The sequence below is a fragment of the Hippopotamus amphibius genome, chromosome 3, assembly GCF_030028045.1.
Source record: "Hippopotamus amphibius kiboko isolate mHipAmp2 chromosome 3, mHipAmp2.hap2, whole genome shotgun sequence".
Taxonomy (NCBI): Eukaryota; Metazoa; Chordata; class Mammalia; order Artiodactyla; family Hippopotamidae; genus Hippopotamus; species Hippopotamus amphibius.
The window spans coordinates 43,499,773-43,525,114 of NC_080188.1; the positions used below are offsets into that span (position 1 = coordinate 43,499,773).

Below are 25,342 nucleotides of genomic sequence, written 5' to 3' on the forward strand. Positions count from 1 at the left end.
TGCGGTTCAAATCCATTAAATGGCTTCTTAGCAATACTCAAAACAATAGACAGTGTCTGTGCTGACGGTCTGTTCATATCTTAATGGTCTACTTAACTGATCATAATGGGGCTGGGTCATTGATATATTATTAGCATTATTTGCTTGGCAAAGGGGACTTAAACTCTAGCCTTAGGAACAGAGTAAATACAATAATCCCTTTATATCCCCAAGAAACTCCCTTGGATGGCTAAAGATGCTTCCCAAACTGCTTGAGGAAGACAGAAGTCCAGTGACATAAGCCACGGACAAGGTTGAGAGCCGTGCTCTCCCCAGACATCCTTTGCTAAAGGTATACGATGACTTAATACTGTGTGCTGGCAGCACTCTCTCTATCTATATTCCTCAAGTTTTATAAAGTAGCGTCAAGAGTGATCTGGGGCTGGGAAACGCCAGCAACTTCAGTTCTGCAAGAGAGAATACGCTTTCCCCAGCGCGGAACTCTTGCGAATAGGACAAAAAAGCTGGTGCTAGCAGCCCGCTCAGGGCGTGAGAGACAGGGAACCCAGGAAGGCGAAGGCGGCGGGTCGGGAGCCGGGTCCTCTGTCAGCTCCAGCTGGGCGCTGCGCGCAGAGCCGGAGTCCCCGGCAGAGGCGGTGCGGCCCGAGGCCCCTCCCCGCCGCCGCCGCCGCCGAAGCCCGGGCGGCTGACGCCGAGCGGCGGCCCGGAGCGGTGGGGGCCGGGCGGGCGCGAGCGAGCGAGCGAGCGAGGGCAGGGCAGGGGGCCGGCCGAGGCCAGTGGCGGCTTTAAATATGGATCGCGGGCTCGCGCTCGTGGCACAGCCTCCGCCACCGCCGCCTTCCCCGATTCCCCCCGCCCCGGGCTCGCTCCCGAGGGGCGTCCGGGCCGGGCACTGCCGCTGCAGTGTTAGTTACTGGCAGAAACATCGGCGATCCCCATAAATATGCAGGAGCTGCAGAAGGCGAAGTAGAGTAGACGCCCGCGCTCGCACACGCTCGCTCGCCGCTCACCACGCGGGCCGCGCAGACATCTACCCCCGCGCTACCGTCCCCTTTCCTCGCGGGCCGTTCAGGTTCTGGTCCTGCCGGCTCCGAGGACCCTCCCGCCCCAGCGCCCTCGCCCTCGCCCTCGCCCCGTCCTCGCCTCCCTCCGCCCCGGAGCGCGCACCCACCCGGCCGGCAAAGTTGTGACTACTTGGGAGCGGGTGGCTCCCGCCCCGCTCGCTCCGCGCCGCACACCAACTTCCCGCGATCCGGCCCCGCCGCGCCCCGGGCCCGCGCCTCCGGGGATCTCGCGGGCTCCCAGCTTCCAGCCCCGGCGACGCGCCGGGCAGCGCTTCGGTGGCGGCGGCGGCGGTAGCAGCGAAGGCGGCAGCGGCTGCTGCAGCCCCACACTCAGCCGCCAAACTGGAGGAGCGACGGAAGCCGGACCCTAGGAGGTGAGCGCCCGGCCGGGGCAGGGGAGGGAGGGTCGGCCGAGGCCCCCGCCTCCCGGCGGCGGCGGCGGCGGGCCCGGGGCAGGTCCTGGAGGGGGCGCAGGCGGCCTCTGGCGCGCGCAGGGAGGGAGAGGTCAGTTGCGGGCCGGGCATCCCCCGGGCTGGGCGCCGGCGGAGTGTGGAAGCAGATTCCGCGGAAAAGTACTTTTTTTTTCTTCTTCTTCTTAGCGTTTAGAGGAGGAGTTTGGGTGGTCCTGGTTCTGCCCCACTGTAAGCCCCCAGCGTGGGCTGTGGGGCCACTGTACCCCGCGGGCTGGGCTCCGGTGCAGTGACACGTGTGTTCCTGGGAGCCTGGGTGGCCCCACTGTGGCTGGGCACCTGCTCGAGAGGGAGACATCCCAAACCCACTAGCGGGGGAGGCTGGGGGGACTTTCGGTGGCACCGAGACCGCGGCCCCCACTTCACTGCCAGCTCCCAGACGAAGCATTCACATCTCTCCCTGGCACGCCGAAAGCGGGGGTGAGTCAGGCAGATTGTCTGCAAGTGGCACACACACAGTTATTTGCAATGGATTTGGAAAGGGTAGGCAGAGGTTAAACTGGGATTTCTCTTGGCCGGCGACAGTGGAGCTCTTCCTCAGGTACTGGGCAGCATGTGCGTCTTGGCAAGAAGAGGTGATTTCTTTTTTCTTAAATGCATTTTACCCAGCCTTTGCCAGTCCGTTAATAAGAGTCACCAAAGGAAGGCAGGAGTTGGGAACTACATCAGCAAACTGCAGCAGGCACCACAAGGAGGAAAGTTACTAAAGAGTAAAAGAACAGCAACAGCAAAAAACCCTGAACTTGACATGAAAGATGGAGAAGGAAGCCATTCTACCTCTGTTCTACCACCGTAAACCATTTAAAAAAAAAGTTGCTTGTAAAACTTCTGTTTTTTCCACCCCTCATTCCTTCTCAAGGCCTTACCTTCTCAGCATGATTGGCCTGCAGCAAGCTCTTTCCAGGCTTGAAAGTGAAGAGCACTTTACAGTTTTGGTTTATACCCTCCTCATTTCTTTTCTCATTTCACTTCATTGCTGGAGAAAGTTGTGCCTAATGGGAAATCATGAACATTGGCCTGTGCCAAACACACGTTGTATCAAGTCCTGGAACAATTCCTTTCCTAAGAGACACTGCATTGTAACATATTTCCCTTTTTCTCTTGTATCTGGGACTTGGAGTTTGAATATTACCTGAATAAAATTTAAGCATACATTGCTCATTAGGGCTTATTTTTTCGTTTTGATTTGAATAGATTGTTCAGAGCAGTTAGAGCAGTATTCAGTAGCTTCTTATGGCCAATGTCATGTCTTTTGAAAAGGTTTCTGATTTAAGAACTCTCTTCCTCGTATCTATCATATTAGCATTTAAGTAATTTTCATGGTCATTATGGCACTTAGATTGAGGTTACTAGTATAAGTTCAATCAAAGGAAGCGTATCTCCTTTTTCTATAGCTTTAATAACTGAGGAAAAAAACTTTTACTTTCATTTTAAAGTTAAATGTGGTGATAGGATTCTGTTCTCTTTCTATTACATCTTGAAATTGAATAGTTTTAACTTTATCTCAGAGTCTCTGGTAAGGTGACAGACAACTCCCACATATGGATAGAGAGAGGAAAGTAGTACTCTTATGAACTCTTGAGGCATAGGGTATTTATCAAAGTGGAGGTGGGAGGGAAAAGATGGGATATTTTGATAGTTCCAGGCATGTCTACCTTTGTGGAAACAGAAAACTAAGAAACCCCCAACATTTTGCATGAAGGTGTTTTCAAAATGAGGTTTTGGTTATCATTTAATGTTTCAGGGTCATTCTGGAGCCTTACTAACATATATAAGGCACCCCAGCCAATGGGATTGCCTGAATGTACTGTTGATAGTAATGTATCTCTTTTAGTTCATTCTGTTAACATAAAATGACTTTAAATGTTTGAATGTTAGTGTTATTATTTTAGTCTTTTAAATGATTAGAATATACTTTGGGTTTACAACAATGTGTGAAAGCAATACAGGGAATCATATTTAAAGGAAGAAAAATGTGATAGAAACGGGTAACCTTTGGGACAACTTCCAGCACACTCTAGTGGTAATTTCATTTTTCACTGGACTCCGGCAAGTATAATTTTAAGGTTCTGATCCCTTGTTCTGATAATAAAATGGATGGTCTGGCCATAGCTTACATCTTAAAGAAAATACAACACTTAAGGAAAGGAAATACACATTAGTTGGTGAATCATGTAGGTAATCAGGTTTCTCTGCCTGCCTCTGAGGGCGCTGCAGTCCACGAGGACTACTGTTGTTAGGGGAGAGAGTCCTGTGAGTATTCACTGCTGCTTAAGTGCGGCAACACACCTCATCTGCTTGTTTCTTGGAGCTTTTCTGTGTTTGTTTTTAATATGAATAAAAGGCAAGATGGGAGTTGATAGATATAAAGATTGGGAGTAGAAAGAACAAACTGAGAAGAGAAAAATCTAATGATGATGAAATTTTCTCAGGAGTTTTTCCTTGATTGCTAAATGAGAAGAATCAGGGTAGATGATTTGATGGGACTAAGGAAGCTATAAGTGGAACACATATCTTGGTTCTCACTATTATTGCTGCAGTTTCTGAGGCCAACCTGTGATTTATGAAATTTATCTATATTGGGGGAGCCATTTAGCAAGAACACATAGTTTAGGGACATCCAGAAAGTTAGTAAGACTTTACAAAATTAGATCTTTCTACTTTCAGGAATTTTTTTGCATCATGCAGGAATTTTAAATGGGGGGGGGGAGAATGTTTCTTTCATATAAGGTCAGAACTAAGTTGTATTTCACATACATTTTTGCCTTTCTCCCAGTAGCTAAGCATTTGGTATGTTTATGTCACAAATAGAAAACATGCTGCTGTCCTTCTAACATGAAGATGGTATTTTATATTCCCTGTAGTGCACATCGTTAGTTATTTTTCCAGCAGCGGAGATGGATTCTTCTAACCCATCCTTGTACTCGGTTCTTTTGTCTGATGTACATTTACATACATGCATAGGTGCACAAATACTACTCATTTGTAGAGGAGGCCAGTTTTATTTTATCTGAAGCCATATTTATGACTGTCATAATGATTTTGTGGCAGTGACTTTTATTGCATTTCTCTAGTCTCAGCAGTGCAATGGCATTTCAAACAAGGCATCAGAAGGACAGCCAGCTGTGAATGATGGTGAACTTATTTACCTGCTGTGACAAAGAAGAGAGAAAACTTTTTCTTCCAATCTTCTTCATGATTTTTCTAATTTCATCTCTTGATGATAAGGTCTTATATGCCTTTGGATTAAGTTATGTGTTTGAAAAGATGGTGATAGAACTAATAATGGTGAAACCATGTACATCTATAGTTGTTTTCAGAAGCCAAAACATCATCTGTTTCTACTCTGCAAATTAAGTAGATATAAGGGACTATCATGCTTGTCAAAAAGAAGAGGAAGCTAAGACACAGAGAACTTTGTATGCTTTTCTTAAACTAAGTGGAAAATTATTGGTGGAGGTGGGAACGAACATTTCGTCTTTGAACTAGTGATGCCTGTTTATTGAATGACTGTCATCACATGAATGAGTGTTGTTTTAGTCACAGCTTTTAAGATACTAAAGCAGATAAACATTGATCCTGGTGTAAAGTGAGTTTCCCTTCCTTGTTGGTAATTCTGTTCAGCAGAGGCACCCACCTGCTTCCTCTTTAGTTCAGCTCCTGCAGTGCCCATGGGGAAGTTTTCAGTTTATATGTAACAGTTCCAGCTCTAGTCTTGAGAGCTAACTTTTGTTTTTCATGGAGAATGAATACAGAAAGAAGTTACATGAAATTAGGATGTATAAGGAAATGAAGAATCACCAACTAGTATTTCAAGGGTTTTTTTTGGTTGTTTTTTTACTTTGTGGATTATTGTTTAGAAAAAGGGTATCCTTTGTTTCGCACGAATTTCTGTATTGGAAACCTTGAAAAAGTTTTAAATAAAACTTGTCGTGTACTTCTTTAGGGGATTTGAAAAATCAAAATTAATAAAAATACAAATTGAGAAAGGACTATATTCTTTGAAACTGATATGATGTTCTATGAGAGACACAATTAGAAAAACTGTTAATAATGTCTTTTTTTAAATTAATTTTATTTATTTATTGGCTGTGTTGGGTCTTCATTGCTGCACACTGGCTTTCTCTAGTTGCTGCGAGTGGGGGCTACTCTTCATTGTGGTGCACAGGCTCCTCATTGTAGTGGCTTTTATTGTGGAGCATGGGCCCTAGGTGCATGGGCTTCAATAGTTGCGGCACGTGGGCTCAATAGTTGTGGCTCATGGGCTCTAGAGCACAGGCTCGGTAGTTGTGGCGCACGGTCTTAGTTGCTCCGTGGCATGTGAAATCTTCCCAGAGCAGGGCTCGAATCCGTGTCCCCTCCATTGGCAGGCGGATTCTTTGCCACTGCGCCACCTAGGAAGTCCATGTTCATAATGTCTTGGGTAAGAAGTTAGCAGTTTCTTTTCTTTTGTATAAATGTGTTCACTGCCTGATATTCTCTTATACTGTTTGCAATAAGTAAACTTGTGGAATCTGGAATTTTATGTTTGTTAATTCTAGCTTTGGCCTGGAGACCTAGCATTCGTGGGTAAGGCCCAGTAACAACTCCATCTAATTGGAACGCCTATATTTGGCACATTCTTCAGCAAAACAGCCTCTGAGCAGGCAAAATAGAGAGTAAAATAAAAAGATATACATTAAAGAGGATTCACTTTACTCATAGGAGATCTCTCAGAGTCTGTTTACTCTTCAGATGCAGTTCCAGCGGCTGATTATAACATTGCTAATCCTACAGCAAACAGTAAACTACAAATTAGAAGATAGAAATGGCCTGATATTGGCAGCTGCATGGATAACTCTTTTGTGCCAGAATAAAGCTTGGTAGTGAAGGAAGAGGTAAACTAAGTACTAATAGCAGATATAAGAATGAAAGGAAACCTGGTGGTTGAGGACTGTACAGTGCCCTGGTAGCATCACTTCATACATTCCCTTCCCACTCCTCCCTTTCTCCTTCCCTTCTTCCTATCTATTTACTTTAAAAAATTTTTTAAATAAATTTATTTATTTATGTATTTATTTATTTATTTTTAGGCTGTGTTGGGTCTTTGTTGCTGCATGTGGGCTTTCTCTAGCTGTGGCAAGCAGGGGCTACTCTTCCGTTGCAGTGCTCAGGCTTCTCATTGAGGTGGCTTCTCTTGTTGCGGAGCACGGGCTCTAGGCACGCAAGCTTGAGTAATTGTGGCACATGGGCTCAGTAGTTATGGCTTGCAGATCTAGCACACAGGCTCAGTAGTTGTGGTGCAGGGGCTTAGCTGCTCCAAGGCATGTGGGATCTTCCTGGACCAGGGATCAAACCTGTGTCCCCTGCATTGGCAGGCGGATTCTTAACCACTGTGCCACCAGGGAAGTCCCACATTGCGGTTTTAATTTGCATTTCCGGAGCACCTTTCGTACCTTTTTATATGTTTGTTGACTTTTGTTTTGCTTTTGTGAAGTACTCGTTCAGGGTTTTTCACTCATGTAGTTTCTGCCCAGTATGCTATTCCAAGTAAGAAAGATTTTAGTACTTGGGTGGGGAGTAAACTTACCTTATTTGTTTAGAAAGCTAAGCTAACCAGGCAAACTTGTTTATCAATGTTTCTGTATAATAAATAAAATAAACAGGGGAAAGGATTAGAAACATCTTTTTTCTTAAGTGAAAGTGAGTTTATTCAGAGAGATACACTCCCTAGGCAGAATGTGGTTCATCTCAAAAGGTAAGAGCAGCCCAGGGGTATAGGGAGGGTTGTTAGTTTTTATGGGCTGAGTTATTTCATAGGCTAACAAGTGGGATGATAATTCCAACTATTTTGGGGAAGGGGCGGGGATATCCAGGAATTGGGCCATTGTCCACATTTTGGCCCTTTATGGTCAGCCTCAGGATTGTCATGGCGCCTGTGGCTGTGTCATTAACATATGCTAATTTATTACGATGATCAAATACTGAGGTTCAAGGTCTGGAAATGGAATCTTGCAACATCTTGGGCTTAGTCGGTTCTAACCAGTTTTTGTAGTATCCTGTTTTGTTAGAAACATTTTAAACTTATAAACACCATAGTCGGGATCTGTGAAACTGTCATTTAAAAAAAACAACTTTAGCACACATTTGAAACCATACAGAATGTGTCCTCTGTGCTTAACTTAAAAGTAGAGCATCTTGTAACGTGGTATTGCCCAGTGGCTGATGGAAATGTGTGTTTGGAAGGTATGATTTGGAGACCCAACTCTCTTACTTGTGAGTTATTTGATTTGGAGAATTCAGAAAATCATCTATAATAGATGTCTTTTTTTTATTATTATTAAAATAGCTGTAAAAACCAATTCAATAGAGGTATTATGGGATACAGATGAGGTGGTATTTATAAAACCTTGTTCAGAACTGTAAACAGCCATACATATTTTAGTTATTTTATTATTGTTGTTGTGTTCTAAACATATCTTACTCTTGAGTTGAATTTCCAACACGGAGAGCAGTTCCTGACATAGTAATAGATGCTTGTTTGCTCTATGAACGAACAACACACTTAAGCACCCTCTTTAAGCTGTTAACTCTGCATGCTTCAAACTGTGTTTTACATTTTTTCTCTAGGACTTTTACTTTTTATTGCTAAAGCTGAGTTGGGAACAGGATTTATTAAACATCAGCTTGAAAAATTGAGTCTAATAGCCAGCAGCTTGAGATCACCCATTTCACTGTGTAGCTCATATCAAATTTATGCCCCCAAGTAACACACACAGGACCTGGAGAACCCTTGAAAATGATTATAGTGCTCTTTACCCCATGGGTGAGCCCCCAGAGCTTACACACTGAATACTTTTTGCTTCTATAATTAGAACGCTGGCCAACAATTTCCAGATTTAAAATCTCGTAGTGAGTTTTCCAGTGCTGATACCTTGGAAACCATGTTTCATGAAAAACTGAATTTTTAAGGATGAATAATAGCTGAAAACTGGAGCTTGTAGAGAGCCCTTTCAGCTTAGTATGGATCGGGTGGTTCTCAGATATGCTGATTATAATATCAGAAGCAAACTTGCAGCATATACCTTATAAACATTTGTGTAAAGCAGCGATTCTTAATCCTTTGAAAGGTCTGACTCTCAACTTTGGTTTGACTTTCTGACCCTCTTTTTTCTTCATCTGAAAAGGAGATGAGTGCCATATATTTATATTTAAATGAAATAGAATAGAACTTTGTATGATTTTTATTTTGGAGAATTACATGATAAACAATAGTAGGTATCCCTTTGTAAAATCAGGCTGGCAGCAGAAGGAACTTGGACTTTGATATGGAAGTCTAGATTTTCTTACCCAAAGACTGATTTTCTTTTCCTTTTTTCTTATATTTGAGTTTTTTCCTTTTCTTTTGAGAGCTGGTTGTGGTAGTGTTGGTTGGTTGGCTTTTATCATTTAAGTATAACTGTTTTGTGGAACTCAGAGTACTGGGTATGTAGTGCGTATTCCTTCAGAATAACATAAGTCAGTCTACATTTTATGAGGACATTTACATTTTAGGTAGCATCCCTCGTATGTGCTTGACCCAAATGTGGCTGCTTTAGGGTGATTTACTGGAAAAATGGAATCATCTGGAATAGTAGACAGCTTTTGTTTTCTTGCAACAGACATAATGCTGTGGAAAATTGAAATAAATATAAAGGGTAATTATGGTGAGCCTTGTTAAACTACTGTTTTAAAAATAGTGAATTTCAGAAAACCTCATCTTCTGTTCTGGGTGATTTCATTCTTGTGAGAAGTTAAAGTGGGTCCTTTAAAAACAAAAGCACCCAGGCATGTCTGGTTATTGCTGTGTTAAATGCTGGAAGCAAGACTCCTGCCTTTGGTGTCTACTCAGCATATGCGACTTTTAGAAGAAATTGATGCTGTGGATTCAGGGAAGAACAACTCTTTAAAGAATAGGATTGTGACAACTGTGTTATCTAAACTGATATGCCATGAGAGTGGAGTGAGATTAGCTCTTCCATTTCTCCTGCTTTTCAGCATGGAAACCTGTCATCTCTGTGGCCTGATGGGGAGATCCCTGATGTCTTTAACACAAACCAGGCTTTGCTGCCTTCTACCCCAGAGTGATTGTGACGGAAGTTCTGAAAGTGTTATTTGTGAAGCATGTTTATTCTGAGTGAGCACTGAGTGAGATCATCAGCCTGGAAGTTTGACTGGACCTTGAGTGTTGGTGGCCTGCCTCCGAGAACCCCCCCCTTGTGTGTTGCATGTTGACTGCAGCTGCAGCGAGACCTCCCCACAGAACTGCTTCAGAAATCCTTCATTCCTTGGACCTCTAGAGACCGTGTCCCTAGGAATGTGAGATGAGCACTCATGACGTTAGCAGAGAGTAGGGCCTCGTGGTAGGAGATGGCTGAAATACTGATTACAGTCACTTTTAGGAGATTGCTGAGTGTCAACAGATTGAGAAGAAACACACAGCTAACCTGTTTGCACTTTTACAAGTTGAATTCCTTTGCCAGGGAGAAGAGAGAAGGTGGATAGGAAGTGTCTCAAAAGATTTAGATAAATGAGATCAGATAATTTCCCTTGAAAAGTACATTAAGAGATAAAACTAAAACACCCATCCAGAAGCATCAGAAGACAAGCACTCCCACTTTTTCCTGCCAAAATGTTAGGCAGTGAATTGTACACTCTAATTGGTCACTTTATTGCTTATTGCTCTGCGTCACCCTTTGTTTCATATGCGTTCGTGTTGTCTTCCTGCACTTTCTGCCTCCTCCTGTAAGAACTGTGTCAGGGTGTCTTTTGTGGTCCTCACGGTTGGTAGCATGTTTTATAGCGAAAATACTTTAGTGGAATGATAATTAGTTAATTAAAAAATCTGGACAGACCAATCAGAGATGCTTAATCATTACACTCAGTTTAATCTAAGGTCTCTTTCTTCTAGAGAAATTCCTCCAGTGTAGTAGCTCTGATCACTGCTGTCAGGTCTTTCAAATATTTCTTGTGAAATTTGTTGTCATGAAGTTTGGAATCCAGTAACTTTGGGGATGAAAGTTTTGTTGTTAGGGTTTGTGATGTTTTATAGTTCCTTGGAAAAATTCCCTAACCATTCTATTTAGGTAGGGCTCTATTTTAGCTGTTCTCTGAATCGGACACAGTTTTATGTACTAATTTTTTGAGATTAAACATGAGTTGTTAGCCCTTTAAAAAACTTCTTTATTTTGAAATAATTGTAGGCTCATGGGAATTTAGAAAAGTATAGTCCAGTTTTTACACAGCTTTCACTCAGCTTCTCCCAGTGAGCACCACTTTTAAGATTTCTAAAGAGGCATTTGCCTAAAAAAAAAGTTTAAAAGCAATTGTAATTCTTGTGCCTTCTCTGAAGAACATATAGCAGGTATTGTAAAAAAAAAGGCAAAACTAGGCACATCTAGTACTCTGTGGGTTTCAGCTGGCAAACCTGAATGGGTATCTCTTGTGGTAGGAAGGGGAGAGCCATTCATTCACTTATATATTCACATCTGTGAACTTGGTATTTGCCTCACTCAGATCATTCTTTTATACTGTACTGATCATGTTGAACTAGGGGTTTTAAATCCAGATGTTGTTCTCATAAAATCTTTGGACGAATTAACACAGATATAATTGAGGAAAGTAGAACTCCTTTACGGTACTGCTGTTAGGGCGCTGTGATTATACTGGGTTTTACGCAAAGGTGAGAGAATATCATTGCACTGTATGTATCTATGTGTTAGGTGTATATTATTTGCCTTATAATATATGTGCCTGATATTATGTGTGAATGCATAATACACTGAGACATTTTAGAATAGATGTTTTACTTATTATGTGTATAATAATATTTCCAGTGAAATCTCAATGTCTGATTATTCTTTAGTATATTGATAAATATTACATCTGAACACATACTATTTGAGTTCAGTTATCACCTCTTAATAGGGGTCTTTTAATGCTGAACGTCTATGTTCATCCATGTGTCTGAACCTTATGAGTCTTCCCTGTTTGGCTCCCTTGAAGGTTTGGTCTTGCACCTCAAGGCACACATAACTGGGAAAGGTCTAGAGAAATGCACTGCATATCATGAGAATAGGGGGGAGTCTTTAAGAGAACAGACAGAAATCGATTTGAATGCTGTAATCTTGAACAGTGAAATCTGAAAGGAGACCTCACTACGTCTGAGTCCAAGCCCAGGGGAAGTCGTGAATACTCTGCCCCAAATCTAAGAACACCAACACTAGGAGGACCTCTTACAACTGAGAGAAACAGGTTTAACATAAAAAAGTAGTGGGCATTTCTGTGAGCAGCATTTTATCCCAAGAGGAGAAACTGGCTTCTCAAGAGGCACAGAACTAATCTTTAGGTAGATTAAGTGTTTATACAATTTAAAAGAGAATATGGATATGGTTGCTAAATAGACCTTTTTGGACAGTATTCTCTCTTGACCCGGAGCTCCCTCACAGCACTTTGTTCGAGTAGCCTATCATTTTGTAGAATGGTTTCTTGCTCTTTGATGTCAGTGTCAGATGTCACTGAAGGGTAGTCTAGGGGATTGTGGGTCTGACCTCACGTGACGTTTCCTATGAACTTTACCTGTCTCAGCAGGTCTTATCTCAGCTCTTGACCTTGACCAGAAGTTACTAGTATAAGTGCATTGTTTCAAGTGAGGCTATAAAATGATCAAATCACTTAACACTCCCTGTAAAATTTCTCTAAATCAGGTCCACACCTTGCTGCTGATAAAATGAAACTGGGTATTTCTGAATTAAAACCAGCGCTTACGGTTCAGGGTTCATTTGGGATAGTTCCACTCTCTGAAAGAGATTGCTTTCCCAACTAAATGAAATTTATTTTGTAGGTTTAAAAATCGGTGTGTCAGATTCCTTAGATATAATTTTTTATGTTCACAGATTAAATAGAGAGCTTGGAAAGCCTAATGTCATATATTCCTTTTTTGACCCACAGCTTTTAGCTCTGGTATATGGGCTTGAATAACACAGTGTCCTTTATATAAAAACCAGAGCAGCAGAAAAAACCAGGCTAGAGTATGTGGCCCAGGCTTCAAGCAGGTTGCTGCTTGAGTCAGGAGCTGGTAGAATAACTTCCTAGTCCTGTAGAGACAGTGAGGGTTCTAAGGTGGGTGTCCAGGGATATGGAATCTGACAGGACCCTGATGACTTGGGGAGCAGTGACGGGATGGTGCGAATGCCTGAAGTGTGGGCAGTAGGTACCATGGGTTGCAGTCGGTGGAATCAAGGGAGGGGAAATTATATTTTGAGGACCCAGTTTCTAGGAAATTGTGAATCTGTCTGCTTAAATTGCAGGAGTGATCTGTTTATCTACCATCATAGAGTATGAAGAATTGACTTTAATTGACTTTTCAGATAACTGAAGCTTACCTAATTAAGCATCCAGTTAAAGTTGTCTTAAAATATGTTTCTGATGTATATCATTCCAAAATGAATTGCAGACACTTATCTCCTTTGTTAACAATCTACTGAATATAATTTTCCCTTTTGTTCATCTCTCATGGTCATTATATAGTTCAGCGATGCTCTCCGGGCTGGAGATGTGTGGCGCTATTACTCCTGCACCAAGTGTTCTCATATTGCTGTCCTTTATACATTCTTTGCTTATCCCTTCTGTTGTTAAAGAGGGTGTCTTAGCTGTGTTTAAACAGGGATTAAGGGTCTTGCTATTTGCTTACATGGTGAATAGTGATGCCCGAAGTACCTATTCTTATGAGTTGAACATATGTGAAGAAATGTAGTTTTGACTAGAGGCTGCGATGACGGGGGGAGTGGAGGGTACTATGCCCTAAGGAGGCGGCCTTAGCCGTACTGAGAGAGTGACTGTAAGACAGAGCTGAAAGACCCATTTTCATGAGATGGTCTGAGAAGTGTGGGCCAGAAGAGGGCTGCTTCAGGATCCAGGTAGCAGAGTGTGGCTCTGGGGTGATGGGTGCCTGAGGCAGTGGTTGTGGGCTTCAGTGCCTTGAAGGTTTAGAGCATTAAGAGAGTGAGAGAGAGCATCCCGGGCAAAAAAGTGGTGTTCTTCAGTAGCCACTGGCCTTCAGTGAAGAGGCCCGGATAGAAGGTCATGAAAGGATTGCTGGTGAGCACGACGGACAGACCCCAGAAATGAAAGAAGGTTGCTGACATCCAGCAGTCCTGTGGCAAATTTCGGCTATTGCCCCAAGACCTCTTTGTACCTACAGGTATTGAGGAAACTCCCACTGAGCTTGATTTCTGAATCTGCATGACTGTTGGGATTTCACTGTGCTGTTTATGAGCATGGACTCTGGAGCCAGAGTGCCTGGGCTTGAGTCCTGTCTCCAGAACGGTCTTAGGTTGGGTTCCCTGGGAGACGGGTTCTGATTGGGCAGGAAGTTTATTGGGGCCTGCGCTGAGGTATAATACCTGTGAGGGAGTGAAGGAAGTTGGATTGGGCAGCAGGAGGAGTTGAAGTCGATTCGATGGCAGCAAAGGCCTCTGCTGATCCCGACCAGAGCTCTGGAGCCGAGGAGACCCTTCATAGTTGCCTCACCTTGGGGTAAGGGAGCCAGGCCTTTTTACCGAGTGTCAACCAGTCATGAGATGTGGGCTGCCCTTGGACAGGGCTGTGACCTTGGCTCAGGTGGCTCTCTGGAGCAAGACTGAGCTGAGTGTTATCAGTCACCCAAAATTCCCATTGGGGAAGCCTCTCCTTTATGAAGGGGAGATCTGGGTGGTGCAGCATGGCCCCCAAATTCTTAGTACCCCAGCTCTTCGTCTGAAGCTACCTCCTTCCGTTCCTAGGCTTTAAGTAAGTTAATATATGTGAAATGCTTAGAAAAGTTTGTAGCACATAGTGAGTAGGATTTAGGTGTTAGTTATTATGATCACACCTGCCTTTATCCGCTCTACCTTTCCCTTATAATATGGTTCTTTTAATATAATGTGAGTTTGAAAGCGAATGCTCTCATTATTAATTTTTTTCTAATTTTCTTTGCAAGAGGAAAAAATCTGACAACATCCTTGTAAGAAAATTAATTTAATGTACTACTATGTATTTTGGTGGTATTCACATTTTTAATTTTCACCGGAAGAAAGGTACAAAAGAAATAATTACTGATGATGAAATTGGAAGGATTTGGGCATATGGTGAATGAAATTTTTAGGGAGGTGTGTGTGTGTTAGTTTTTAGCCTCCCCCAAAGTAATTTAGGTAAGGACCTTCCAGGTTAATGGGGCATGGACCCGCCTCTTCTGTTGCGTTGGGGAGTGGTTGGATACAGCAGTTCATGGCCAGATGATTGTGTCCAAATCAGAAGGTCCCCAGAGTCTTGGTCTTTGTCTTTCCTGTCACTCTGGTTCTAGATCTGAACAATACAACACAATCAGTAAATACAACATTGCCACTTAATTAAATTGCTTCATTTCTTAAGCATTTCAGAATCGTTCTTTTCAGCATTTCAGTATTTAAATTCCATAAATATAGAGCAGATCACCTGGAGTGTTTAGAAATTTGGTTTTGATTCAAAGTAATGTTCTCACGGAGGCTCAGTCCCTGCCAATTCATTTCTCATTCACTTGGGGACATGGCTAATTCCTTTGGACAGTTTCTATCTCCTTCATATTCGTATGGATGGAAAACGTTTCGCTTGAAATGACTTACTTGACCCCCTCCCCACCAGACAACTACATCATAGTAAGTTGTTTATTTTTAAGGAACTATCTGGTTGCCATGTTAACATTAAATCAGAGATAGTGAATTATGTGTGCCACAAAACATCTCTTTAAAGCATAAAGTTTGTCTGTTTCTTCTCCTTGCACCAATAGTCCATTATTGGCATATCCTAATGAGGCCGGCAGAGCAGAGGAAGAACTACTGTGATACTTCCTTTGAAGGAATTTTTTTAAAAAGGCCTTCATTGGATTCACTCTCTTCCCCAGTTTTAAGTTTCCTGTAGCTATTCTCCATTTCTTTTAAAGAAATGAGAATATTAGGAGTGAACCATGAAAAATAATTTATCTACATATTTATTATATAGTGATCCATAGAAGATGAAGATATATGGAATACATAGTGAATCTGAAGCCCAGTCAATGAGAAAATTTGTCTTGGTATTACCTTATTTTGGGGTTGAGCAGTGTGTTGTGGGTTCCATGCAGAATTCCATAGTTAGTTTTGTTATGTGAGCCAGAGGCCTTATGGAGAACATCTTCCTTCAGGAACAAGCTAATTTTTTTTTTTCTCTATTGAAATTAGGAATGTCGAGTACATTTAAGATTTTACTTCTACATTTTTTTTTTTGGGTGGGGGGAGTTTTTGGAGGGGTGAATATGGATAAAAGATTTAAGGTTGACTAATAGATGTGTAAAAGGTATTAATGTTTAAAGTGGTGAAAACTCATCTTGTAATAAGCCCTTTCTAAAACCAAAAATGACTTTTAAAACTGTGCATTTTGGGGATTAAAATACATAAACCCTCTTTTTAGAGAAATGTTGTTGAGCTCGATGTAATGGAAACAAGTCTCATACCCAAGAAGATTATGTCAGTAGAGCTTTTAATTCTCTAAAACATGAAATTATGACATTTGTATATATGATCTTTCACTGTGTAAGAGCATGAAGTAAAAAATTAATATTTTGGACAAAATTATTGTTTCCAAAATGGACATAGGTAAGAATGATTGTATATTGTATATTGTCTATTTAATCCCAAACTGACCACTATTACCATGTGATGGCTTTGCAGAGTGTGGCCTGCTACTGACTCTCTGGAAACTATTTCATGCCTCTTTTCCTTTTTGTTTTTCTTTTAGCATGAATGCAGGTGGGTTTTTAATGTGGGTTTTAGTTATAGTTTGGTGAAAAAAAAATTCACAATCTTGGGCCATTGTTTTGAGTTTTAAAATGAATAAATTAAAACCAGAATATATTGTAGATAAGAAGGAAAAATTGTCTAACAAGACGCAATTTTTTATTTAAATATATTGGCATTACTTTCACATAGAGTATTAATCAAGGTTAACCAATTCTTAGATTGTTCATCTAAATTTATACATGTAGTACAGTGATGAGCATTAAATAAATGTTTGCTTAAATGATCACTAATATAGTAGAAGTACATTAAACTAGACTTTAATTGCTCTCAAAGTTTTATACATGAAATCTTTGGTGAATTCACTGTTTATTATAATTCTTAAATAAAAGACAAGAGAAAGGATACATACTAAGCACCTCACTGTAAATTCCAGTGAAACTGGATTATTAGAATGAACTTTTTTTATATAAATTAAGGACTAGTTTCTTACTTAGTGACACTCAAAGGTTGACCAAAAGGAGAGGAAGGTTCCATATGGGTGTCAGATGTTTGGTCTAGTGGTCTAAATGAAATGGGAAAAAAGTGGAAAAGAAATCGTGGACTTAGATTGCTGGTTCGGTTTCCGACAGTAAACCTCTTTTAAGTGCGGTTTGCTGCAAATTGATGATGGTTTTTAGCACTTAGCTTCTTATCGCCGAAGCACTTTCCAAATGTTGAATAATTAATTGCCACAAACCCCATGTGGGGGCAGAATAGCAAGCATGTCTTTCTGTTTACCAGGAAACCATTATGGCAGAGTCTATAAATGTTGATTTTTATTTTTAGAGCTTTCTGTGCTGTCCAAGGTGACCAGCTTTTAAAATGCTGTCCTGGTTTCCAATCACAGGGTCATGGGGAAAGTAACCAAAGACGTTGAGTACTTGAAAACTTTTTCTTCTCATTGTTCCCATTGTTTTCATTTTACTTCTTCCTGCTCATCATTTTGGAATACGTTAAAAAAAAAATGGAATAGTAAGTATTACTAAATTTAGTCTCTGAAATTAGTATAGTCTCATCTCACCTGGTAATTTCAGAATTTGGGAAACCTTGTGGAACAATGAGAACAAATCTAAGTGGCAAAAGAGTCACATTCCGAAAACAGTTTTAATAAATAAGTGAATCTTTTGAACAGTAGTTTCTATAACTTTAACCTTGGAGACTGAGGAATAATAAATATATATGTATGTATATATATTTAATAGTGTATTATAGACAGCTGAGCTATGTGACATATAGAGGACAAACATATTAAAAATTAGTAACAAGAAAGAAGATAAGAGGCTAACTTAATTTAGAATGAAATGGATAATTGAACACTGGCGTTAATAAATCTGAAAGGAGTTTGAGAAGAGAGGGGTCTTAAGCGAAGGTGCAGTGTGATAACAGCCTTGAGGAGGGTGGGTGAGCAGCACTGATGAGGTGGCTTCCGGTGGCGACCACGGTCTACCAGATGATAATACCTACATTAGCCAGACTAATTCCTGGTGTGTTTGTGTTGCCAGCGTCAGGCTGTCTACTGATTAGCTCTCAGGAGGGACGCAGCATGAAGTCACTGTGGCAGACGCGGGAGGCTATCCATCCCTTAGGTTCTCAGCCTTTGAAACAGCAAAGAGCCAGGGCCTTCCTTTAAGAGCAGTTAACTAAACTGTTTATATTTTCAGAAACCCATCAGATAACGAAGAGGATGCTGTGGTGATTGTTTCTGAGGAGTGCTGAGTTTCTTTGCGTATGATGAACATCTGTAAAGGCAGCTCAGAGTTCAGTTCTTCATGTTGTTTCAAGCAGATGAAGTCCCAGAAATCTTAGAAGTTTCTGCTTACACTTGTCTACTGAATGCAGAGATAGGTTAGGTTCTTAATTTTGAGATCTGGAGTCTACAGCTGGGCTTTAGGCAAGGGCTCGTGAGCCCCCAGATATTGTGTACAGAATTTGTATGTATGTATGTTTTTGGAAGAGTGCATCCAGATTAGTCAGATGTTGCTAAAGTGGTGACATGTACAAAACATTTGCTATTTAATGTGGACTAGTCCCTTAACAATGTTTACTTAGTCCCCTACAAATAACAAAACAAAACATTAGTTTTTAGCTGTCTACTCCCCCCTCCTTCTCAGTCTGGGTGAAAAGGAAATGAGAGCCTATCAGCTCTAGGATATCACCTCTAAAAATCTCATGTTTTTATGTTATCAGAAACATCAGAAAGTGCAATGATGCAGTCAAAACCCGTGAACGTGGTCATTTAACTACAGCGTGTTACATTTGGAAAGGTAGTGATCAAGTCGAACTTATCTACGATCAGTCATGGGGCTTTCTTACTATCAGATCTGAAGAAGGTGTGCCCATAAGGATAAGGCAGCTTCCATTGTGCCTTTGTACTTTAGCTTACTTTCAGACATGAGGTGCTTTGATAGCATTTTTATGGGAAACTGCTCTTTGAATATGTAATACCTATAGGAAGTAAGGGAATTCTTTGCCTCTATGGGGTTCCTTAGTTATTTCCTCAGGAAAATGTAGTTATTTTCCTGAATATTTGTAGATTAATTTAATTTTTGTAAATAAGATCTGTTTATGTGAAATTTTACAAATAAGATCTTGATTACAACTAATTAGGGGACGCTTGATATTTAAAGAAATACTGCAATATAAGAGAATCGGTAAATACCAGTGCAAAATAATACCAGAAAATGAGGGTTCTTTACTTGAGTTCACGGTTGGCCTCTGGGGGGCAGGGGTTCAATACCCTCATGAAAACAGAGCACCATTTAAATTATATATACATATATCCATTTTATTTTGAGGTTAGAATCTACAGCTTTTATCAGATTTTCAAAAGGCCATGGTCCCAACAGAGTTAAGAATCATTAGCTTATAATGTCAGAGACTTAAATATGCTTATCTAAAAAGAAGGCCTCTATTTTGAAGATTTTGCTCCACTTCAGAAATGTAAAGATGGGTCATTGATAAAAAATAAAATGGTACAACAAAATGGATCTCAAAAGAGTTTAGGGCTGCTATGGTTTGAATGTTTGTGTCCGCCTCCAAATTCATATATTGAAATCTTAATTCTCAAAGGTGATGGTATTAGTAGGTGTGGCCTTTGGGAAGTGATTAGGTCATGAGGATGAAGCCCTTGTGAATGGGATTTGTGCTTTTTTGAGAGATTTCACAGAGCTCAGTAGTCCCTTCTACCATGTGAGTATATAGTGAGACATCTGTAACCTGGAAGAGGGCTCGTATCTGACCATGCTGGTGCGCTGATCTAGGACTTCCAGTCTCCAGAACGGTGGACAATAAATTTCAGTTGTCTATAAGCTTCTCATCTGTGATAATGTGTTATAGCAGCCCAAAGGAACTAAGACTTAAGGCTGAAAGTTATGGAGATTTATTACACAGCAATGTAAATATATTTAACAGTACTAAATTGTACACTTAAAAATGGCTAAGATGGAAAATTTTGTTATGTTTTTCACCACAATTAAGAAAAAGAATTTAGGGCTGAGTTCAGTGCTTGATAAATATGTATGAGATTTGACAAATACCTAAAAAGATGAGAAAGATCAAACCAGTACCTCTCAATTAACTGAGGGCCTGGGAGTGAATATGTGGGTTAAAAACCTATGGGTAACCCATGAAATCTCATTATGACCAGTAGTCGGAACAGTGTCACCCATGAGATACACATTCATTTTGGTTATGTATATATAAAAAAAGGAGAAGTTGGCTTCTTACTCTATTGATTGCTTTGGGTTTTATCTCCTCGATTATGGCTATCTATTGGAGGCAGATCATGCAGTGCTTAAGTATTCAGGCTCTGGCATCAGACCAGATGGGCATTTTGCTTTGCCATTTACGACTGTAGTCTTGGGCAAGTCAGCTAGCATCCTTGTGCCCCTCATCTGTAAAAGAAGCATAGCAATAGTACTGATCTCATAGGGTAGTTGTGGAACATCAAATGCTCTAGAATATATTGACAGTAGTACCTGTCTTAGGGTAAGGACTTAATAATTGTTAGTTTATTATGACTTTTGGAGTGTTGCCTGCCAATAAGATAGACAAGATACTGCCAGCTGAAAGGACAGCAAGAAGAAATGAGATATTGGCTGTGTTCCAAATGCTATAATCATCCCTTGAATCAGTGAGAATTGTTGGTTTATGTTATTGACACTAGTGTGAAGTCTTTTGGAGAGTTGCATTTGATTGTATATGTCTAGACACATGGGTCTTCCAAATAGAATATTTATAAGGTTATTAATTCAGAATTATAAAAATTAAAAAAATCTGTACCCATGTGTGAGGATAAATTTATAGCATATGCTTCCATAACCTTAAAGAAAACTATGCCTATAGGTACATATTAGTGGTGCTTTTAAAACTAAATATGATTTCTCATCATTTCACACACACATACAAACTAAACAAAGGTCACAGACTGTGAAGTGCATTTTAAAATGTTGAGATCAGATCATTTATCGAATAAATTTAATTTTCAGGACTTCCTTGGTGGTCCAGTGGTTAAGACTTTGTGCTCCCAATGCCGGGGCCCAGGTCCTATCCCTAGTCAGGGAATTCGATCCCAGATGCCACAACTGAGAGCCTGAATGCCACAACTAAGACCTGACGCAGCCAAATAAATAAATAAATAAATTTTAAAAAAGCTTAATTTTCATCTCTCTGCAGCGGTAAAGGAAGCTCTGGAAGTGGGAAAGTGATGCAGAATATGCTGCTTCAAATTCTCCTTTATGAATCACTTCACATCTTCCAAACTTCTTTGTATTTTTAAGGACTACATGAAAGCCCTTTTTTCTTTATTTAGAAAAAAGTGCTTGAATTCTATTTTTTCTCTTCTTTCATTTGCATTTGGGTTCAGGAAGTTTTTGGAAGGCTTTCTTTCCTTTGAGAAATGAAAATAATATGATATCTCAAGGTTACTGTTACAGATATCTTATTATTATTGGTTAATCATATCTAGAATTAAAAAAGGATTATGGGAAATAAAATCTGACATTACACAGTTTATCACATTCCATTAAAAGGGCTGCATTGTAGTGTGTGGAAGCACACTTGATTCCTTTTTTGGTCCTAAAATCCTGTCATCTCATTTAATGATTTATCAATTACGGTTTTCCTTCTGATTGCGGTGTTTGCTTTCGTTATGATCATCCGGCCTCTTCCATTTGAAATCACCTTCCTGTTTAGGGCTGTGTGAAAAGCAAGCTAACCTAGTTAATTTGGGTTCTAGCATGTCTGAATCAGTTTTCCAGGTCGTTTGTACCATTGCTTGAGGACCCCCGATGGTACTCAGAAAACCCTCACTTGAACGTAGGGTAATCCTTTAGCCATGACCAGAAAACGTTTGATGTGAGCACCTTTATAGCACAGTTCATCTTTTCGTAATCACCTTCCCTCTTTTCCTTTGCTCACAGATTTTGGGCTTTGGCTGGTGATTTTAGAAGGATTTATAATTTATTTGTTTTAACAAGATGAAGACATAGTGATACTCTTATGATTTTATACCATGGTGAATCCCTCTCAGCTTTCTTCTGGAGTTTCCAGACTTGAATCGCCATTATCTGGTTTAAGGAGAAATTAATGGTATTTATGTAGTCGCTGTCTAATGAATGACCTCAGCGTACTCAAAGTGACCACTGCAAGAAGTGCTGAAGTGTTTTTGAACAAGTTGAGTTTGTAGTTAATGTATTGTACATGTTAAAATGACTAACCATTGGTCATTTTTTAGGAAACATTTTCTTATGGCTTGTTTCTCACACAAAAAAGTATTATTTGATGTCTCTCTTTCTCTGCCTCTATCCTTCTACTTCTCATCCCCACCCCAAGTAGAAGCTTAGGGAGATTAACCCAACTGAGGAGAATGCTTTGTTCTTGCTGCTGGGAATGCTGTGTTTATAGACAAAAAGCACGAAGAATCCCTCTGTTGGTCTTGAACAAGTATATTTCTTGGAGTTTGAAGCTACGCAGAATTATCTATTAATGAGCTTTTTCTACTTTAGTAGGCTGTGATCTCCTGTATGAAATGGTTGAATCTTACTCATTTTTTGTGTCCCCAGTCCCTGGCTTAGACTACCACAGAGTAGGTCCTTGATAAAAAGTTAAGTGAGCTGAACTGGAGGTGTACAGCTGCAGTAACAAAGTCGAGAAGTGAAAAGGAAAGAATGTTGGATAATCAAAGTTCCAAAGAATTGTTTAAAAAGCTGAACAGACTTCCAACTAAATATATGACAAACAAAAGTCACATTCAGAATGTTTTTCTTTGTAATTTATCTTGGGAACATTTATTCACTTGCAGATCCGTGTGGTTTTTAGATTACTTTCAGATAATACTGTTGTATGCCAGGGTAACTGCATCATACACTTTTACCACAAAAGTACCTTCATAAAACAATTTATCTTTTCATAATCACCTTCCCTCTTTTCCTTTGCTCACTCCTACAGATTTTGGGTTTTGGCTGGTGACTTTAAAAGGATTTATAATTTATTTGTTTTAACAAGATGAAGACATAGTGATACTCTTACGATTTTATACCATGGTAAATTTAGATCTGTTTTTACTGTGCTTTATTTAAAATACAGAAGTTTTTATAGACTGTCTCTGAAACACCAAACAATTTGCAAAATTAAAACATCGAAATGGTAAATGATAGCTTACACCATTTCTGATGTACTTTTATCAGGTACATAGAAAGACATTTTGGGTCTATAACAAATTTCTGTTGTATTTCTGTCCATGTTATTAAGAATATACTGGCACAAAATAGCAGTGACCTTCATGTTGCTGCATTTGGAAGTTTTAAAAACAAGTGGGTTTGTTTAACGCAACTTCCTGATAAATGTGGGCATGAACCTGAAGAGTTGGACCCCTGCCCTCATCAGACAGACGGACCTTCACAAATCAGTCTCTCCTGTTAAGAAGGTGGAGCATTTGGTAATTTAAACCCCCATAGGTTGGGAGTAAACACACGTTGGTAATATTACGTCTCAGATTTATCTGGTGCTTTTTTGTGTGTGTGTGAAGAGCTAATAGTGCTTAATGGATCTTTTCAGAACTACATAGCATTCTCAGGCTTGAGGCTGTGCAAAAGTGAGCTTTGTCTCTTAAAGCTGAGGAGAGAGATACAAAGAAAGCAGAGGCTTGTTTGGAATTACCCAAATTAGGGGTTTTGAGGCTTACAACCAGCTTCATGGATGTGATGACTGCAGTGCTACATCACCAAGGAAGTCAGCCAACTGTCAGGATGTCTCATGGAGCATTTACAGAGACAACTTAGATGCCATCTAAGAAAATCTAACCTTACAACCTTTGCTTGTCCAAGTGTGTCTGCCCTCAGAAAGTCTGTCTTCCATCTGAAATAATTAATTCAGGCCTCATTCCAAAATTATCTAATTCCCCCCTGAAATTTTGAGGTCCACATCTCTATTTTTCTTCTCTGATTTGAAATACTTTGGTATTTTCTTAGTGTCCTATGCTCTGGATTTGGTTTCTCACTGGGTTAGATTCAGGGTTAGTTTTAATATACTCACCCTACTGTGTTTAATCCTCAGGATAAGGAAGGGATCCAGGCAAAACTGTATCTGTCTGGGAAAGTAGCAAGCAAGAGGCCCAACTGTCAGGGGCTGGGCAGAAGGCGGGGCGGCCCTTGCTTGGAGCAGAAGGTGAGTACCAGTGCTGATCTGCTCCGGTCCGAGGGTCTCACCAGAAATGAGAGAAAAGCTAGGAAGTCGCTAAGACCAGAATCAGGTTCCACAGAGCAGAGTTACATTAGGGTTGGAGAACTATGGGATGTGAAAATGTGAGGCAGAGGTTGAGTTTAGGTGAATGAGGAGCTGTTGGCCTGTATTATGAAATGATAATGATATTGCCTGTGTATGTGTGTGTGTGTATGCATGCATGTGCGCATAGGGTTCCAGGTGCAGTTTTGGGCAGGCCAGGTCATGTTATAGAAATTGGGATGGGATAGATATTAGAGAGCCAACCAGAGTGATTGCCATGAAGCCAGAACTCCTCTAGGGCTGGGGAAAGGTTTCTAAAAATGAGATCGGAATATAAGGCCTGATGACATCTCAGACTTCTGTATCATGCTACACGCACTGTGTTGTTGGCTGGCATCTAGTCTGTACTGTCTTTTATTCTCATTACTAGTAGTAACCCTGAATTTTGCCTGGTAAAGGATTGGCCTGTGAGTATAGCTCCTGACATGTTATAAGGAGTTAGTAAGGCAGAAGTAGGGGAGTCTCTGTTCTTGTTTTTGGGATTTGCAAACACAAGAGAGCTCTGCTATCCGGCCAGTGGGCTTGAAGGCAGGGACCTCTTTTGCCATCACACAGGCGCATCTTACTGTGGAGAGCTGAGTTTTCATTGCATACCAGTTGCTCTTTATAAACAATCATTTCTGTGGCTGTCCTTATGACAGGGATCGATAAATACAGTGAAAGATGAAAAGGTGAGAAGGAAACCTCCCTCTTCTCTGCTCCCACTCAGGCTGCTCCCTCACAATATCATTATGATGGTTCAGTTGGCACTAATACCTCAATTGTGTTTTTTCTTTTTTTGATTGTAGTATAGATGATTTACAATATTGTGTTAGTTTCAGGTGTACAGCAAAGTGATTCAGTTATACATATATGTATATGTATTTTCAGATTCTTTTCCATTATAGGTTATTACAAGATGTTGAATATAGTTCCCTGTGCTATATAATAAATCCTTGTTGTTTATTTATTTTATATATAGTAGTGTGTCCTGTTAATCCCATACTCCTAATTTATCCTTCCCTTCTTTCCCCTTTTGTAACCATAGGTTTGTTTTCTATGTCTGCGAGTCTGTTTCTGTTTTGTCAATAAATTCATTTGTATTGTTTTTTAGATTCCACATGGAAGTGATATCATATATGTGTCTTTCTTTCTCTGCCTGAGTTACTTCCTTTAGTATGCCTCAATCATTTCTTAA

The 25,342-nt window shown here is 40.5% G+C and overlaps 1 protein-coding gene across 3 annotated transcripts in view; it reads left to right on the forward strand.

Annotated features, from left to right (window-relative positions):
* The first annotated feature begins 684 nt into the window (after nt 1-684).
* Nucleotides 685-25,342, forward strand: part of SLC4A4 (solute carrier family 4 member 4) — a 336,115-nt gene continuing 311,457 nt past the window's right edge. For all 3 annotated transcript variants that reach the window (XM_057726750.1, XM_057726751.1, XM_057726752.1), the window contains exon 1: nt 685-1,438. The gene's annotated coding sequence lies outside the window, so the exon portion shown is untranslated. The remainder of the gene's footprint in view (nt 1,439-25,342) is intronic.